The 20,115-nt window shown below is 32.1% G+C and overlaps 1 long non-coding RNA gene across 1 annotated transcript; it reads right to left on the bottom strand.

The window, feature by feature from the left end:
* Positions 1-1,564: 1,564 nt before the first annotated feature.
* On the bottom strand, positions 1,565-6,524 carry LOC143064051 (uncharacterized). Its single transcript, XR_012975174.1, has 2 exons — positions 4,352-6,524; positions 1,565-2,198 (listed from the first exon to the last, which is right to left on the bottom strand). It is a non-coding gene; the product is annotated as an uncharacterized LOC143064051 (long non-coding RNA).
* Positions 6,525-20,115: the final 13,591 nt, after the last annotated feature.

Genomic DNA, 20,115 nt, shown 5'->3' with positions numbered 1-20,115 from the left:
AATGAGGGTCGGTTGAAAACAAAACTTTACGACAAAAGAGATGATTTCAGCTTTCCAATTGTGAACTTTCCATTTCTAAGTAGCAACATTCCAGCAGCACCTGCATACGGGGTATATATATCTCCCAATTGATACGATATTCCCGTGCTTGCATTTCCTATCATGATTTTCTTGATAGAGGGTTACTGCTCACAAGGAAGCTATTAAACCAAGAGTTCCAAATGGTGAAGTTGAAATTTCTCTTCGTAAATTTTACGGACGCCATCACGAGTTGGTTGACCGTTATGGAATAACCGTTTCACAAATGATATCGGATATGTTCCTTACGTCGTAACTACAATCCCCTTCCCTTTCATGAATGTGACCTACCGAATTAGACTATTTACCGGATTTGTAATCACATAAGCAACACGACGGGTGCCACATGTGGAGAAGGATCTGCTTACCCTTCCGGAGCACCTGAGATCACCCCTAGTTTTTGGTGGTGTTCGTGTTGTTTATTCTTTAGTTTTCTATGTTGTGTCATGTGTACTATTGTTTTTCTGTTTGTCTTTTTCATTTTTAGCCATGGCGTTGTCAGTTTGTTTTAGATTTATGAGTTTGACTGTCCCTTTGGTATCTTTCGTCCCTCTTTTAAAGAGTATTTTCAACATGATGAAAAAAATAAATAACAACATATATGTATAGATATGTTACAGCTCATAGTGGGATACCATCCCGAAAACATTTCAATATTCAGTATTTTGTTACAGTGATTTTGATCTTTTTCATATTTACCCCATAATCTATACCTTTTTATTTCGTCCCTTTGAATGAGATTCAATCTGAACAAGCAAAGGATAATAATGGTACCTTCCGAAAACCATTTTACCCCAAACATATTTGTTTTAGAAAAAACAAAATTTATAGAATATTATTTTCAGTATGGCGATTTGTTTTAGAAAAAACAAAATTTATAGAATATTATTTTCAGTATGGCGACGGATCACCTAAAACCAAATGATGAGTAGGATTTCTGTCAAATAATTTGTTTTAAGAGTATTTTAGTAGCTTATTTCGTTTTAAATTAACGACGAAATAGTAAAAACAAGCCAAAATGATCAGTTGGATGAACCTTACCTCGAATTTGATTCATTTTAGATCATTGTGCTCATTATATGGAAAGACACGTACGGACAGAAATATATGTACACATGATATTTCAAGATCATACCTTGAAATATGAATTCATATGCATGGAACGAAAGAATTTGGTTTCTTCAAAATTAATGTACCCAGTAACAGGTTTCATTGAAATCAAGCAAGGTAAACTCGTGTAACAATCCGGTAACCATTTTCTTTTATAAACTTTTGTTTAGTAAAAGAAACATTAAATGGGCATTTTCTCCACAGTATCTTTCCACGGTATAAATGTCATTTAAATCTGGCAGGGTTTAGTCAAGTTATTATATCACATCCTTCTTTTAGTAACAGTGACATTTGTGTCGTAATCAATAGGCTCTCTATGTTATAAGTAACGAAGACAAAAACGGAAGGATAGACGGATCACTGAAAAAGCAATAGATATATGGTTCCGTTTTATTTTCATGGAGATAAAAAAAACCAACAGAAAACAGATTATATTCAACAGCAAGAATTAATTCGATTGTATACACGCTTCACCATTTGATTAATTGTTAATAAAATTTTTGAAGTTTTCATTCATTTGTACAGTTGAATATTAAAGACAAACAAAAACATTTCAAAGAATTTTCAGAGTTTAAACAAACAAATTTGACTATAACAAAACATTAGTTATTTCATGGCATATGATTATGATAAGTTCTGATCAGTTATTGAGTAAACAAATATACATTTCTATGTTTGCATGTTTCATTTATCCTCTGGCAACAAAACTTTCTTTAATCTCATCATTTCCTGCACGAAATCCCTTTTTATTGTCATATCTATGAAGTTTAGATGGTCAATTTTCTCTGGTATAGTACACTCTTCTAAAACAATTGGTATAACGCAATTACTGTCTTTCGAATCTAGATTTAATGATTTAATTACGGCTCGATCTGCCTCGTACTGACACCAATTACTAGACACAAAGTGATCCGTTAGAATAAGGAGAACTTTGTTACTTTTCTTGATAGCACCGATGATATTATCCAGTATAGAAGTACCAGGTATGAAATCTCTGTCGGCAATGCAACCTGCAATGAAAAAGTGACATCATGTAAATAATACGAACTCTGATACGAGAAGAGTTTCTTAATGTCAATTTTCAGTCATACTGAGACTTCAAGCGCTTATGTAATTACACAAATATACTGTACATTTTAATTTATTTCTGATATCCATGAAGATCTTGATTTATTACCAAAATTTGGTTTCATTTATTTAAATTCTAAGTAACTTTTCTATCCAAAGATTGTAGCTAAATTTATTTCGGTGATACCTAGTTTCAACACTTACTAGTAGAGTAAAATTTTTCTCAAAGAAATTACATACATTCACTTTGAAAACGAACAGTAGTTAAAAAGTGGTTAGACGTTCTTTTACAAACTTTATCAAGTAAAGCCTTAAAACAGGAAGAAGCAAAACGTAACAAAAGGGAAACTTTTTCCCGCCAATATAACAATTGCAATGTGCATATGAATATCTACTATATTTATACTTGTATGTATTTTTTTTTTAAAAGAACGTAAAAACCTCATCTTTTATCACTCGTCATTATTCAGTCTAATTCTTCGAACTTTTGTGGTGTACACGAAAATCAGTCCCAAAGAATCTTTGTTCATTTATAAAAAACAATCAAATGTTTTTTGTTTGTCCTCCTGGCTAGTGACTTTTGTAACCGTATTCCCTTGATTAGTTATATTGTAAATAGTAATTGCTGATTTTTTGTTTTCAAGTCTGAAATGTTTAAGTTGTACTTGTATGAATTTAAGTTCTAACTAATGAAAAATAATTTAATTTTGGATGTTATACATCTTCTGAAAACAAACTTATGCATATGCAGGAGTTGCTGTTACTTTCATTATCTAGTTGACTGTTATATAAGTCCCTGAGTGTATCATTAGCTCAATATTTATGAAAACAAATGAAATTAACACTGTTTAAATGTAATGCGTTCGAAGCTTTTTTTTTGGATTAGCCTATATCAGGGACACATAAAGCACAAACAATGATGACCAAAAGACGATAAATTTTCCGTTGAAAAACTTCGGAATCGTTAAAAAACAAAATGCAAGTTTTATGACTATCAAAGTATCTATAATATTTAGGACATATATTTATACAATATTAAACAATACTTTCTAACCGTTACTATATTTAGTCATTCCCATGATTGCGTTGACAAAAAAAGGCACGTTACCATAACATCAATGTACTACTATATCAGTTTCCGCATTCTGCATAAGACAATAGAATTGTCCTTAAAATTATTAGGTCAGTCATTATATTAAAATGATTAAGATTTGAAGTAAATAGTTATCAAAGGTACCAGGATTATAATTAAGTACGCCAGACGCGCGTTTCGTCTACATAAGACTCATCAGTGACGCTCATATCAAAATATTTATAAAGACAAACACGTACAAAGTCGAAGAGCATTGAGGATCTAAAATTCCAAAAAGTTGTGCCAAATACGGCTAAGGTCATCTATGCCTGGAATAAAATCCTTAAAACACTCTTAAGCATAATAAACTAAAATCAAAAATTACTAATATTTATTTTTTTACATAAGAAAAAGTGTATCAAAATATATATATTGTTTTTGCAATTAATATTAAAGAAAAAATCAAAAATATATGTTTTACTTTATTTATATTTTTAATTTGTTTTGTATTATTTTTGTTTTTATCTATATTTATTAAAATGCTTGAATTCCACGTTTATATTGGTCAGTAGATCCCGACCTGGTTATATACACCACCAGCGGTACCATACACCATCAAATACATAGTCAACAGTTACATTTAGCTTCTCTCGACTAGTAAATGTCCAGTGATAGCTCTCACATAAGTCGTACATTTTTGTTGAGTCTGATGGGATAGCAATTATCACACCATGCTACATAACTCATAGCTTTCTGTAACAATGCAAGCCTAAAACTCCTAGACGGTATTTGTAATAAGAAATGTACTTATGTATAAATATATATCAATTTTAATACGTTATATATCATTTTATTCATTGGTTTTCACTTACTTATTTATTTTTACCATATTAATAAAAGTTCGTTAAATGAAATGACTCAGTTTATTATTGTTTAAATATCTACAAGGAAGAAAAGAATAAAAAATGAAATGTTATACTTTATTCTCCTGGAAATAAAATACTTGCCATCATTGTACATTACCTTTAAACGCTACATCTTGTTCATCAAATTGGCTCTCTAGATTTCTGAGTAGACTTTTAGTCACCCAGTCTTCGTCTTTATGACTATGAGATATGAAAAAATCATACTCAAACTCTCTGGAGCATGCCTTTATAACCTTAACTGGAGGTATACACGATGTTTGATGAAATGTTTCTGAGAGTACATACTCATTTTCTTGTCGTGGTATCATATCTTTTAAAATGGTTTCTAATTTTGAAAACTCTTCTAAATCTCCCGTTTCTGCAATATTTGTCCAAATATTTATGCATTCGCTAAGAATATTCTTTTCTGTCGTTCTAAGTGTTGTTTTCGGTTCTACGATAATTGCTTTTATTAATACCAAGAGTCCTTTTTTGTTATTCTTATACAGTTTTTCTATGCTCTTAACTATATCCTGGTATTTTCTTTTACCATATATTAGAGCGTACAAAAATTCTTTTACGAACTGATCAAAGGGTATCTGCAAATCATCTTCAAACATAGTCACCATATAACTACATAGTATGTAAAACGACATCTGAGTTGAAGGTGAACACAGCAACCAAGCTTTATTCGCCCATTCAATGGCATGAGCGTATTCACCGAGATCGAAGAGACATGATGCCTTTCTGTTGGCAAAGTGAAAATCTGGTCGATCTCCTAAATACGACGCATATAACAAATAGTCTAAAGCTTGATGTAAAAGACCTTCTGTGTGAACAAAATTGTGCCCATACTTATGGGTGTGCGGAAACTTTGCGAGTTTCTGGCAAATTTCTGCAAGGATAGTTAAATCTTTTTGTGTATTTTGTGATTTGAAAATTGCTTCTCCATCTTGTAACGCATCCAACAGATATTTCCTAGCTAACTCAATATGTCTTTTCGCTCTGATGTCGGATATTTGTTTCCTTACATGCATTCTAGTCGAGAAGGCAAACCAATTTCCGGTGTTTTCCACATCGATTGAACATGTTAGAATATCATTTGCCATGTGAAGTAATACTAATTTTTCTTTTATGTCATCAAAACTCTTTGATTTATTCCACAGAGTCCTTCCATATCTCGTCAAAACAGTCATATCATTCTTTTTAAGCCTATAAGCCATTTCTGCAGCCTCAACTGGATTATTTGTATAACGTTTAAAGCTTTTATTTGTATTTAAGTTAAACGAGTTTCCAGAAGAATGAACCATATCACCACGTTTCATAAGAATGTGCCCGATGTAGGCATAAGACCTTGCAACAAATGTTCTAATTATGGAATTGTTAATTTGAATTTGAGATATCATCCAAAAGTTTTCAATTGCTTTTAATGTTACCTTTTTCATTTCTTTTGTTAAGTCATCTTCAAATATTTGTCGTTTGTTTATTGTATCTTTCCCATGATCTGTACGTTTAAGTACAGTTTCCAAAGAGTCATAATACTGGTTTAATGCCTTAGCATAGTAGTAATTCCATATTTTATTTGGAAAAGATGCATCTAATGACTCAGCTAATTTAAATTTTTGAAGACTAGATCCTTTTCGAACTAGATGTCTGTCTGCTATCTCGTCTTCATTCGCAATTCGGACATTACGTAAGACTTGGATTTGGTGATGGAGTCCTCTTTCAAAACACTCTTTTCTTCGTCCCTGACTTCTTTCAAGTTCAGTGCTAAGAATTTTGTGTAAATCAGTTATCCTTAATTCCACTGTACTTTGGTTGATCAGTGTTCGCTCTATCAAAATTGCATACCCTTGTTCAAGCAAACATAATTGCTTGCAACGTATGTTGTTCTTGGAGGTACCAGAAAGAATTTGTTGATATTTTTGTTTGCAAACCTCTGCTTCCTTACTCCTATCTAGCTCTGTATAAATGCACTCCAAATCGGCTAGTACGTTTAAATTGTCTGGAGACTTCATTCTTATATTTTCAAGATCAAATCTGGCTTCTCGTCGTTCTCTCGGTATTTTAGTCTTGAGTATAGCAATGATATTTTTCTGAACGTTTTCGACAATCGGATGTTCTTTAATTAACAGTTTTTCAATATTTTGCTTTGCCTCTTGAATCACATGCATATCAAGAGCGTTCATTATGTTCAGATTTAGGCGTATTAAACCCGGATGTATTTCTAACTTGGTATTCAAATCCTGAAACTCCATCAAAATAGATTCCATTTTCTCTGCTCTACCTAAAAATTGTATAAAATCCATTGTAATTGAATTTACGAGAAAAAAAGTAACATAAAGGCTAGGACATATTTGTTCAAATTATTAAAAGATGAATCGTCCCAGATTCTTTTATAGTAGATTAACTGTATATCACCTTATGGGCAATTCATCATGTTCATAGGGCATATTGTTCAATATAATTGACAAAAACAAGTTACATATTTTATTATCCTGACTGATTTCCAAATTCTAAATTTTGTTGCTTGTGCGAATCAAATTGTCAACTTGGCCATTTCAAGGGAGATAGTTTTTTTTTAAAGATAGAGATTGTTTTACTTGTAGCATGAAATCAAGGTCGGAGACTCATTTTTATTTCTAATTTCATAAAGCATGTTTTAAAATATATCTCCTCATATTTTAATTAAAAAATCACAACTTTCAGCTGCAAATGTGAACCTGAAATGTTCAAGTTCATTTCAAATCAAAATTGGTCAATTTCTTAGAAAGCATTAACAGGGTTTACCATACTTCATTACACATGTAATTGTTACACTTACGGTAGATTAAATGTATATCGACAACTGTATACTGCCTTTTGGATTGTAAAATAGCAGTCCAAAATGAGTCTAGTCTTTTGTTAGAATATGCAAATTTTAAGACATTGATAATTAATGAGTAAGTCTGTTTATTGGAATAAAGAAGCGTTTTTTGTTTTGTGTTTTTTTTTCATAACAAAGAAGCGATCTATTGCATTATTCAGACTGATTTATCAAATATTTGTGTTTGTTCTAAATCAAATCATATAATGTTTTAATTACCAAAACTTGAAGGAAAAACGTAATTATAGTAACTTTTTGGGTTCATCAAACTTTCCATTCACCAACTTGTTATTGTTGCAAGTGACGGAGCCCCGTTTGACAGTCTCCCGAATGACCAAAACATTATTAAATCGTACAGTTTCGTTCACACACTGTGTGTATAATCCTAGCTATATGGGTGTTATTATTGATTAAGGTCAAAAGGTGTTTTGAAAACCGCAATTCTTTACTGATCTAACAAAGAAAAATACACTTACTGATAAACTCAAAACACAAACACACGTTTCCCCACAAACTGTGATGCTTCTACATTTTATCACCGGTTTTTCATGCATACAAATGGCGATTGTTAAGGTTCACTGATGTGAATTTTCAGAAAATTGAATCACTAAGTGCGTGAACTATTAAATGACTATACTTTGTGTTTGAATATTTCGTCGACAAACATTGATTATTGTTACGTTACAACTTGTAGTATGGTTAGGTCATATTATGTGTCGTCGTGATAATTGATTTTATAAACTTGCTTTTCTACTTTTACTTTCGGTAAATGTAAACTATAATTTGTTTTGATTTATTTGGCAACAACTTTTTTATTTAAAAAGAGTGTTCCGAAAGGGGTTTTATTGCATTTTCAATAAGATCAGTTTAAATAAACGGAGGAGTTATTAAAACGTTTACAAGATCAAATATGTTGTACACGAAACCTCATCCTTATTTATAAAAAATCTCAGGTATACATTTCACAGATTTTAGTTCAGTTGAAATTTTTTATAAGGTAAATAAACACGGGTGTGTATATATCCTAATAAAAAGAAAAACTTCACAACAAAATCATAATTCTCAAATAAACTTATGACAATATTGTTTTAAGGGGGCTCGCGGGTAGAATTTTTTTTTTAATATAGGATTTCGCTATGTTTTTCTTTAAAAGATCTTTATCAAATACTTAATACAAAAAAAAATATATAAAAAAATAGGGTCATCGTTCATTTAAGCTCACAATCTGCCTACATTTTTGAAAAGGTACTTTTTTCTATTGAACTAGAGTTAATATCGAAATAAAAAAAGAACTAAATAACAGAAATCGCTTAAGTTTTCAATCGTTTATTTTTTAAAGTACAGCTTATTTGAAAAAAAAATGATAAAAAATATAGGTCACCGATGAGTTGAAAAAGACGTTTCAATTATTTTTGCAGCAAAGGGAGATTGTTTGAAGCTTTTTCATTGATATACACATTTTAATAAAAGTCATATGGGACCAAAAAGAATTGATTGTTTTTGGTTGATTTTTGTACCATATGATAAAGTAACAACGAATAAAGTCATAAATAAAATTTGTTATGAAAAAAAAAGTTAGAATTTTGCTGAATTTTTTGTACCCTCGAGCTTCCCTAAGTAATCTAAAGTCATACCAGTACCAAGTTGATTATAATGCAACCGGATATGACACTACGGTATTTTTGAAATAAGATTTTTATCTGAAATATAGAGTGGGAAAGTTGGGAAAAGAGACATTACCGCACAGACTTGTTACTAAAGGAGTGACAAAAGATACAATACAAATACAAATACAAATATTTTATTGGCACAAACACAATTATAATAATTGGCAAAGGCCCATATTTCAGTACATTACAACAATGAATACAGCATACTAGTAGTTAAATATGTTATAATTAAGAAGCTAATATCTCGTTTCTATACACCAGACATTTATATATATAAGAACTAGTCACTTTCAGGACTTTTGAAGAATTACTATTAATGCAACTATCAATATTTAGCTGATTTTCACTACAACATGTAGGAATAAAATTTAGAATGGAAATGGGGAATGTGTCAAAGAGACAACAACCCGACCAATTAAAAAAACAACAGCAGAAGGTCACCAACAGGTCTTCAATGTAGTGAGAAATTCCCGCACCCGGAGGCGTCCTTCAGCTGGCCCCTAAACAAATATATACTAGTTCAGTGATAATGAACGCCATACTAATTTCCAAATTGTACACAAGAAACTAAAATTAAAATAATACAAGACTAACAAAGGCCAGAGGCTCCTGACTTGGGACAGGCGCAAAAATGCGGCGGGGTTGAACATGTTTGTGAGATCTCAACCCTCCCCCTATACCTCTAACCAATGTAGAAAAGTAAACGCATAACAATACGCACATTAAAATTCAGTTCAAGAGAAGTCCGAGTCCGATGTCAGAAGACGCAACCAAAGAAAATAAACAAAATGACAATAATACATAAATAACAACAGACCACTAGCAGTCAACCGACATGCCAGCTCCAGACTTCAATTAAACTGACTGAAAGACCATGATTTCACCACATGAACACCAGGCACAGTATATCTAATATAATATTTTTAAAGTTAATTCTATAGTCGGAAAAAATTTCACATTTCAGTAAAAAGTGATTTTCATCTTCTACCTCACCTGATTTACATACATTACAAACTCGTTCATCGGCGGGTAAACCTAAATATCGCCCTTTTTCAATAGCAATTTTGTGTGCACTCAATCTTATTTTACACAGAGATGACCTTTCTAATCTATTACTTAGAACATCAACATAAGAACTACGCTGATTTGAATTATGAAATTGTTGGTACAAAATTTTAATTTTGATGAATCATGAATTTTTGATGATTGATCATGTGTGCACAGTTGCCAGAAAAACCTTGGATACAAGTGTGTTTTCAGACCTTAAAATATGATCAAAAAACTTAATACAAGAAAATGATATTTTTGACCATAACGGTAGCCTGCAAAGTTCAGCTCTACAAGCAGCATTAATTGCTTTGCAATGAACCCCTAGAATTTCTTTTATGAATTTCAAAAGGAATTTTTCCAAAATGGAATTGTCTCCTGAATTATCAAAAACACCCCATATCTCACTACAATACAGCAATATGGGGCTTACTAATGAATCAAATAATTTTTCTAAAAGTTTACCAGGATTATCCAATCCAATTGTTTTCTTAATCTTAAAACATGCTTTCCTAGCTTTTTCCATTAGTAAGGATACAGCTAAGTTAAAGTTGCCATTACACTTTAACATTATTCCCAAGTAACAATATTTGGATCGGTTTGTATGGCATTATCATTATAGAAAAACTCATTTAGATATGTTTTAGCATTAGAATTAACATTAACATGTAGCTTCCAATTTGAGCAATATGTACCAAGAATATTGAGACTGGTTTGTAAACCAGTTTTGCTTTCTGATAGTAATACAATATCATCAGCATATAATAAACAATTTACAGACAAATCACCAACTCTAACTGGTTCACAGCTACCATTGAATGAATCTTTTACGACATCATCAATAAAAATATTAAAAAGTGTGGGGCTTAAAACATCCCCTCGTTTAACACCTCGCTCTGAAGTAAATGCAGTACTAAGACCATTTGAAAATTTAATTCTAGTGGTAGTATTTGCATACATAGCAATAAATATTAAAAAGCTTTTTAGGTAAACCTGATTTTAAAAGTTTATAAAATAAGCCTACTCTCCATATGGTATCAAAGGCTTTACGCAGGTCTATGAAAGCAGCAAATACTTTCTTCTTTTTACTTTTATAGTGATCAATAATGGTTTTTAAAGAAAATATGTGATCAGCAGTTCTACAATTTTGTTTAAATCCTTTTTTGATATTGACTGATAAGAGATATGTTATTAACAAATTTCAGTAATCTTGAATGAATGACTTTATTAAAAAGTTTTCTCAAGTTAGAAGTGATAGAAATGCCCCTATAATTGGTCGGGTCCATTTTGCTACCAGATTTGTGTAAAAGTACTAGGAAACTATCATTCCATTTAGATGGGAATTGGCCAATATTTAAAATAAAATTCAACAGCTTTGTGAGAGGATTTAATATAGCCTGTCCTTCATATTTAAGCATTTCATTTGATACCAAATCCATTGCAGTACTTTTCCCATTTTTAAGAGCTTTGATAGCCTTAATTATTTCATCTGTAGTGATATCTACGTCTAAAATGTTATTAGATGGGTCATTATCTAAATTATCTTTTAATTGCTGGAAATGTTCCATTATGGTTTTATGGAAACTACTACAGTTATCATCACTTTTGTTTAACTTTTTAAAGAATTGAACAAAATTTTCATGAGGTATGTCCTGAAGGGAGTCAGAATTGGCATGCATTTTATCTAACTTATTTAATATTGCCCAAAATGATTGTGGATTCTTTTCAATATTATCATTTATATCATTACAATTGTTTTGTTTATACATTTTTTGTTCATGTTTACAAAGTCTTCTGAATTTTGATCTATATGTATAATATAATTTCCTATATTGTCCATTTAGTGGATGTTTATTAATTAGTTTCTCATAGCTTTTAACTGTGTTTCTTAAGTCAGTACAGGAATGTGAAAACCATGGTTTCCTGGTTGATTTTTTCAGTTTTTGTATGAATTTAGCTGATTGTTTAGCACAGTCTAGTAAAATTGAATTAAATGACTCGGTAATCGAGTCACTGTCATTGAAGCTTTTGGCCATAAAATTTGCAAATTTATCTTTAAACATTTGACTTTGTATATTTTCTGTGTATGAAGCAATTGCTTCATCAGTCCAAAGAAATTTACCCGGCAAAGAATCTAGTTTGTGTGAATCACAAGGCACGGATGAAAAATTAGCAAACATTGCACAACTAATTGGGCGATGGTTAGAAAGGGAAGTAAAATCATGAACTACAAAATATCCTATTGTATCCTATACAAGAGGGACAGTCAAACTCATATTAAATCGAAAATAAACTGACAACGCCATGGCTAAAAATGAAAAAGATAAAAAGATATACAATAGTACACATAACACAACATAGACAAACTAAAGAATAAGCAACACGCACCCCACCAAAAACTAGGTGTGATCGTGTGATCTCAGGTGCTCCGGAAGGGTAAGCAGATCTTGCTGCACATGTGGCACCCGTCGTGTTGCTCATGTTATAACAAATCCGGTAAATAGTCTAATTCGGTAGCTCACATTCATGAAACGGAAGGGGATTTTAGTTACGACAAAACGAACATACCCGATATCATCTGTGAAACGGTTATTCTATAACGGTCAACCAACTCGTGATGGCGTCCATAAAATTTACGAAGGGACGATTTCAACTTCACCATTTGGAACTCTTGGTTTAATAGCTTCCTTGTGAGCAGTAACCCTCTATCGAGAACATCATGATAGGAAAAACAAGCACCGGAATATCGTATCTATTGGGAGATATATGCCCCGTATGCAGGTGCTGCTGGAATGTTGCTACTTAGAAATGGAAAGTTCACAATTGGAAAGCTGAAATCATCTCTTTTGTCGTAAAGTTTTGTTTTCAGCCGACCCTCATTGTCAATTTCTAGATTTTAGTCAAGATATGAGGCCGACTTAACTGTATCTGTTGTATCCTTTATCTCTAGTTCAATAATAAAGAAACAAGTCGACAAGAAGAGGGGCACAATTCGTTCCTATCGGAATACCGACAGCCTGTTCAATAACACGTCCTCCGAACGTAACAAATATGTTGTTAATCAAGAAATCAAGCATCTCGATAATGTCAGTTAAAGAGATTTTTTTGTTTGAATCAGAGTGATCCTTTACAAAGTAGGATTTATTCCTCCATAAGACAAGATACTTGTATCTAGGTTGGCCATTCTTTTTTTATGAAACAAAGCAATGCCAACTCTTTCAATTTGTCTTTTACTTTGGAATGTGGAATTCTTACCAAACAGAAGTTTCACTAGTACTAGTTAATATTTCAAATGTGCGTCCATTTCCATATAAGTTTGATTCATTACAAGAGGGTAATTTCGCTGGTTTTTATCTTATTTGCGACTACATTTCTGACAGATTGATGAATGATAATAGGTTTATTAAAAGGATCAATTAGTTAACATAGATATTTAATCCACCTGCACTATAAACAATATCATTGTTAAAATTAGGATTTGATATCCTTTTTGTAATAAGATTAAAACAAATACAGACAACTGGACGTTAAAACGAATATTTATTTTATTTCTATAAAAGACTTTAACAAAAGTTTTAAGGCTTTCTAACTATTTTGATCTGAGCTAATGTATGCATATAAACTAAACCATGTCTTTCATGCACGTTTTTTTATATTTATTTTAAATCTATAACGTATAATCGACAAATAATATTTAAAACAGAGGTTGTTGATTGCAGGCTAATTACCTTCGATGTTTTCCCGAAGTTTACCGGATCGTGATACTAATAAACAATAAAACGATCACGCGGAGAACGTTACATATAAAGGAATGGAAAGAGCCATGACCTTTGTTTTTATATTCTCCTTTAATAATTAAAATATTTGTTAACAGTTATTATATGATTTGTTGTATTAAATTTGTTCTTTGTTTTTATATTCTCCTTTGATAATTAAAAAATATTTGTTAACCGTTATTTAATGATTTGTTGTATTAAATTTGTTCTTAATACACTAATCCACGATCGCACTACAATCTATGAAAAAAATGCAAATTTTGACGATCGTAGTGCGATCAAGTAGATCACAGTAAGGTCGTGTTACGGTGTTGTCGAAATCAGATCGTAGAAGAAGCGTAGTGAGTGTGCAGGTAAGTCGTTCAAAGATCCTAAAGGTCGCTGTACCATCGTAGCGAGAGCGTAACGAAAGTGCGATTTTACTCGGAGAGATTGAGATACAACCCCACAGCGACGTTACTACGACCATCACGTTCTCGTCGCGACCCAACAAATTATGCTTCTACCACGACTATACCACGTTTATTACACGCTGTTCAGGACCATAGTACGAGTTTAGCAACAGCGTCCACACACGTATTAATGTGAAATAGAAGGAACGAAACAGTATTTATATGGAACACGATATTGACATTTTTGCTGAGAGCGTAGTAAGATCGCGGTTTGAACGTGGTATGAGCGTAGTATGATCGTGGTAAGACCGTGGTAAGATCCTGGTAGGTTGTGTTAAGATCGTGTTGCAATCGGTTAAATCGTGGTATGGTCATATTTAGAACGCGATGAGCGTAGTAAGATCGTGATACACGTAGTAAGGACGCAGAATAAGCGTGGTGAGAACGTGGTATAATCGTAGCGGGATCGTTGTAGAAGAATAATGAGGACGTAGTAAGATCGTAAAACATCGAAAATTTACATTTACATGCCGCTCACACCGCAACCTCACCACGGTCTGTATTTATTATAGATCGCGGTAAGCGTGGTGCGATCGTGGTTTAGGGTGATGGGGGCATGAGAATCTATCATTACTATTTACCATCAGGAATACCTTTTTTTACATTCTTTCTCATGATTAGGAACTTTTCGTTTTGAGTTTTCCTCAGAGTTCAGTATTTTTCAGTATTTTATGTTATAACTAGAGGTGTCGTAGTTAATGTCACTGCATACAGGAAAATATCGGCGATTTACTGTTTGGTAACTTAATCAATTCAATAAATGGACATTTATGAAGAGTTTGATAATGAAATGGAATTTTCTAGTGAAAAAAAGTCACGTTCACTTATTTTTTTTAGATAAACCTTCAAGCATGTACAACTGGTAAAACTACTATTATTTTTGTTTAAATTTGAAGTTTCATATGACTTTAAAATTGCTGAGAAAAAAATAAAATACTGATATTTTATGTGCATCAATCAAAGATTTTTTTATATATGAATGCAACAAAATGAAGTAGATAATGATGAATCCGAAGTTTATCGGTTTATAATAGATACCCAAAAAATATAATTTAAAAATAAATCTGATTTATAATTGCTGAGGAAAATATGAAAAATAAATTCTAAATATTGATCAATGTGAAAAAGACCAGGTAAGCAGCTGGAAAGAATAAACAGATATGAACATGTATAATGCAATAACGTACCAATTCACAGAAGGTTAGAATGTATAAATACCCGGCCACGTTCACTCAGTGTTTTTATTAGATGTATTCCTATTTGTATCCATCGGATGAGTTAAGCCTTTTTCAACTAATTTTGATAATTCATTCTTATGTTGTACTGTCACACCACTGTTTTTGGTAAGTGGATTGGTGTGGGTTGGGATCCCGGTAGCATGATTATCTCCGCTACATTATGTATGTATGTGCCTGTACTAAGGTAAGAGCCTGTAATTCAGTGGTTGTCATTTGTTGCTGTGTTACATATTTGATTTACGTTCTTTTTTTAAGTACATAAACTAGGTTGTTAGTTTTCTCGTTTGAATTGTTTTACCATTGCTATCCATTTGTTTGATGTGTTTGAGATTTGATTTTGCAATTTGATTAGAAATTTTCTGTTTTGAATTTTCCTCGGAGTTCAGTATTTTTGTGATTTTACTTTTTGCTTCTCATCATGACTCTAGCGGTACTGTGAATCATACTCCTCCGGGTGTGGGATTTTCTCAAAGTGTTGAAGACCCATTGATGGTCTTTGGCTGTTTTCTGCTCTTTGGTCTGGTTGTTTTCTGTTTGACATATTCCCTATTTCCATTCTCAAATTTATCTTGATCGATTCATTATCCTTGGTATTAGAGGTGGTCGTATTAGGCTTGTGAGATTTGTAATCTGGGCGAATCATCTCATGACTAAACAGCCAAATAAATATGTTACCTCTAACTTTGGCCTATAGTGAAGAGCATTAATATTTGGAGAAAATTGTTGTTATTCACATTTATTTTGTTATGACAAAAAAGCACAAGTTTAACAATATGTTCAAGTCCTTGATACCGCAGATACAAAAGTAAAACGAAAGGTATTTGAGGGATATTCAAACTCAAAGGCTAACTAACAACACCATCAAAAGAGAATATCTTTGAAGTTCCGATCTCCAGGCAATTACGAGTATTTCAGCTAATGCACCCCAATTTGGAATGAAAAGTTGATTCGAAGATTCTTAACTTTTTCTCGGATTAGTTGTTTGTTATTACTACTTTCCCTGCATACTATTCATTATATGCTCATCTGTATGAATGTTTGAACTATATAATGGTTTCACTTTGTAAGATAATTAGTAAGTTTTCCGTTTTTATCCTTATAAATAATTGTTTCTACAGAATCATGTGTTGTAACAACTAGTAGCAGTAAGCTCTTCGGTATATCTTTTGTTTTGCGGTTCTGTGTTATTGTTATTTCATTTGTCATTCTAACACCATATTTAGTTAGTGTGACTATGTTTTTTTTCTGAGGGAGACTTTCTATAATGTTTCCATTAATTTGTTTGACAGGGCTTCAGTTGCATCTATATCACCAATTTTTGTTGCCATAAAGAAGGGAATGTTCTGAAATGGTGAAGTTTAAATCACCCCTTCGTAAATTTTACGAACGCCATCAGGAGTTGGTTGACTGTTATGGAATAACCGTTTCACAGATGATATCGACTATGTTTCTTACGTCGTAGCTACAATACCTTTCCCTTTTCATGAATGTAACCTTCTGAATTAAACTATTACCGGATTTGTAATAACATGAGCAACACGAAGTGTGCCACATGTGGCGCAGGATCTGCTTACCCTTCCGGAGCACCTGAGATCACCCCCCACTCCAGTTTTTGGTGGGGTTCGTCTTGCTCAGTCTTTAGTATTCTATGTTGTTTCTTGTGTACTACCGGTATTTGTCTGTTTGTCTTTTTCATTTTTAGCCATGGCGTTATCAGTTTATTTTCGATTTATGAGTTTGACTGTTCCTCTGGTATCTTTCGCCCCTCTTTTTCTGCTTTTTATGTCAGAAACTGAGTAGTTTACTGATGTTTGTAAGCGACATATAATCCTAGTGTTAATTTTCTTCCCAAAATAATCTGTAGTTGTTAGACCATTTAGTTATATAATCAAAAGCGCTATGAAGGGCAACTACCCTGTACTGATTTCGTAATACATTGGACGAAGGGGCGCAGAGAGTATATCCTGTAGTATTGTCAAATTTTTCGTGATTTTGTATAAAAAAGTGAAGCAATCAACGATATATTAATACGTTCATTTAGAACGTATTCTTTAACAGTTTTTACAAATATACAACCATCGATCAAAATAACTTTTGAAATAAATTTGCCAGATGTTTTTTTATAGACTTTTAACAAATAATCAAAACTTCAGATACATATTTTTTTCAGAAACTGATACCAATTAATATCTGATTTCTTTGATATGAATGTCGTTTGAATAAAACCAGAAAAATGTTATTAAGTTCTTACTTTAAGTCAGAAATGTCAGAATCTTAATGACCCAAGTAATTTGATAAAAAAAAGAAATGAGTCATTTATTGAATACAACTGGGAACAAGAAGGAACTAAATAATGTAAAACGAAATATTAAATATTTGCAATAACAATTAATTAATTAATTAATTAATCAGTCTACATATGTTCCGTATATGCCACGTTTGAACAAATTGTTATATCAATAAAGGCAACAGTAGTATTCCGCTGTTCGAAATTCATAAATAGATAGAGAAAACAAAAATCCGGGTTACAAACTAAAACTGAGGGAAATGTATCAAATATAAGAGAACTACGACACAATAGAAACACAACATTACAATGTAACACACAGAGAAACGAACTATAATGTATCAATGGCCATTTTCCTGACTTGGTACAGGACATTTTAAACTATTGCATACAGATTAACGCAGGAAAAAAAGCTAGAATTGGTTCTATAGGTGTCAGACCACCAATTAAAAATCCCTATCTGTTCAACCAAATTTTGCAATTTTCACAGCTTTCTAAATATTTTACCTTAAGTTTAACTTCAAGGAAACCAGGTATATCCTGAATCGTACATGTATCACCTCCCTACATGCCAATTTTCAACCAATGTTTAAAGTCTTGTAACAAATTTCTGATTTTGAAAAGACAGGTACTACCAAAATAACTCCCGGTTTTCTGGAAATCTTAAATTAGTGTACTATGTAGCGCATTAATCCTGAATTTCTAATGCAAACTCATAGACAAGTGAATTTTGGCTCAAAATGGTCTAAATATGTTTCCCTTTCACCAAAAGTTTCATTTCTGCAAATTTGTTGGGTAGTTTAAGTAAACAATGACATCAAAAGCACTATTTTGTGTCAAAGTAGGACTACTTTTACATACGTTCTAAATTGGAGGGAGTAATTGGTGGTCTGACACCTAAAGAGCCAAAAAAGTTGCTCAGAAATCTTTGCTTTGCTTTATTCTTAATCCTTAGTCAATTTGAAGTCAGAAACATCCTATCTGAGCATAATGTGACTTATATTACAAATTTCACAGCTCAATTTAAACTGACTGTAATGTATGACTTTGATAGAAAATACTTGAAAATTTCATTTGGACTACAGGAACATAACTTTCAATATCAAGATCAGTTTTGTTGATTTTTTTCTTGTTTGTTCTACTTCTTAAAAGACTTTCCACAATTTTTACAATGGGTTAAGTAAAAAATTCAAGGTATTGAAGAGTCAAGGAATATTGACCCCCCTTTTTACACCTGGTGTAAGAAATGGGACTATTAAATGGTCAAAAGTGCAGTCATGGTCATTTAACTGTTTTTATTTTCTATCAGTTGATACAACTTAAGGCATAAAACTTTCATTTGAGATAATAAATGGGATTTTTGTGAGTTTTTGCAATGTTTACATCAGGCTATGTTATCTGCCAAATACATGCTATGACGCAATGATATAAGGGATAAAAATCAAATAATTTCATTAAATCTTGGTGACAAGAACTTTTTTGGTGGTAAAATAACCATGTTTTAATGTTAATACCACAGAAACATCTTGCTGTGCATTTATAACAATTTGGGACATTTTTTTTTATGTGAAAGCATATTGTCAGGGTGGGAAAAGCTAAAAATAGCACAAATTCAGGTCTAAGGCTCTAAATTTGCAATATGTGACTTTTTGCCACCAAAAAGATTGAAATGTGACTACTATCACTTCATATGATCAGTTAAGTACAAAAAATCAATTGTTTTCTGAATTTGGGGTTTCACCGCATTTCCCTTAAAGGTGTCAGACCACCAATTAAAAATCCCTATCTGTTCAACCAAATTTTGCAATTTTCACAGCTTTCTAAATATTTTACCTTAAGTTTAACTTCAAGAAAACCAGGTATATCCTGAATCGTACATGTATCACCTTCCTACATGCCAATTTTCAACCAATGTTTAAAGTCTTGTAACAAATTTCTGATTTTGAAAAGACAGGTACTACCAAAATAACTCCCGGTTTTCTGGAAATCTTAAATTAGTGTACTATGTAGCGCATTAATCCTGAATTTTTAATGCAAACTCATAGACAAGTGAATTTTGCCTCAAAATGGTCTAAATATGTTTCCCTTTCACCAAAAGTTTCATTTCTGCAAATTTGTTGGGTAGTTTTAGTAAACAATGACATCAAAAGCACTATTTTGTGTCAAAGTAGGACTACTTTTACATACGTTCTAAATTGGAGGGAGTAATTGGTGGTCTGACACCTAAAGAGCCAAAAAAGTTGCTCAGAAATCTTTGCTTTGCTTTATTCTTAATCCTTAGTCAATTTGAAGTCAGAAACATCCTATCTGAGCATAATGTGACTTATATTACAAATTTCACAGCTCAATTTAAACTGACTGTAATGTATGACTTTGATAGAAAATACTTGAAAATTTCATTTTGGACTACAGGAACATAAACTTTCAATATCAAGATCAGTTTTGTTGATTTTTTTCTTGTTTGTTCTACTTCTTAAAAGACTTTCCACAATTTTTACAATGGGTTGAGTAAAAAATTCAAGGTATTGAAGAGTCAAGGAATATTG

The sequence above is a fragment of the Mytilus galloprovincialis genome, chromosome 2, assembly GCF_965363235.1.
Source record: "Mytilus galloprovincialis chromosome 2, xbMytGall1.hap1.1, whole genome shotgun sequence".
NCBI lineage: Eukaryota > Metazoa > Mollusca > Bivalvia > Mytilida > Mytilidae > Mytilus > Mytilus galloprovincialis.
Note: the sequence above shows the minus strand (reverse complement) of the source record. Positions and strands in the feature narration are given on the sequence as shown.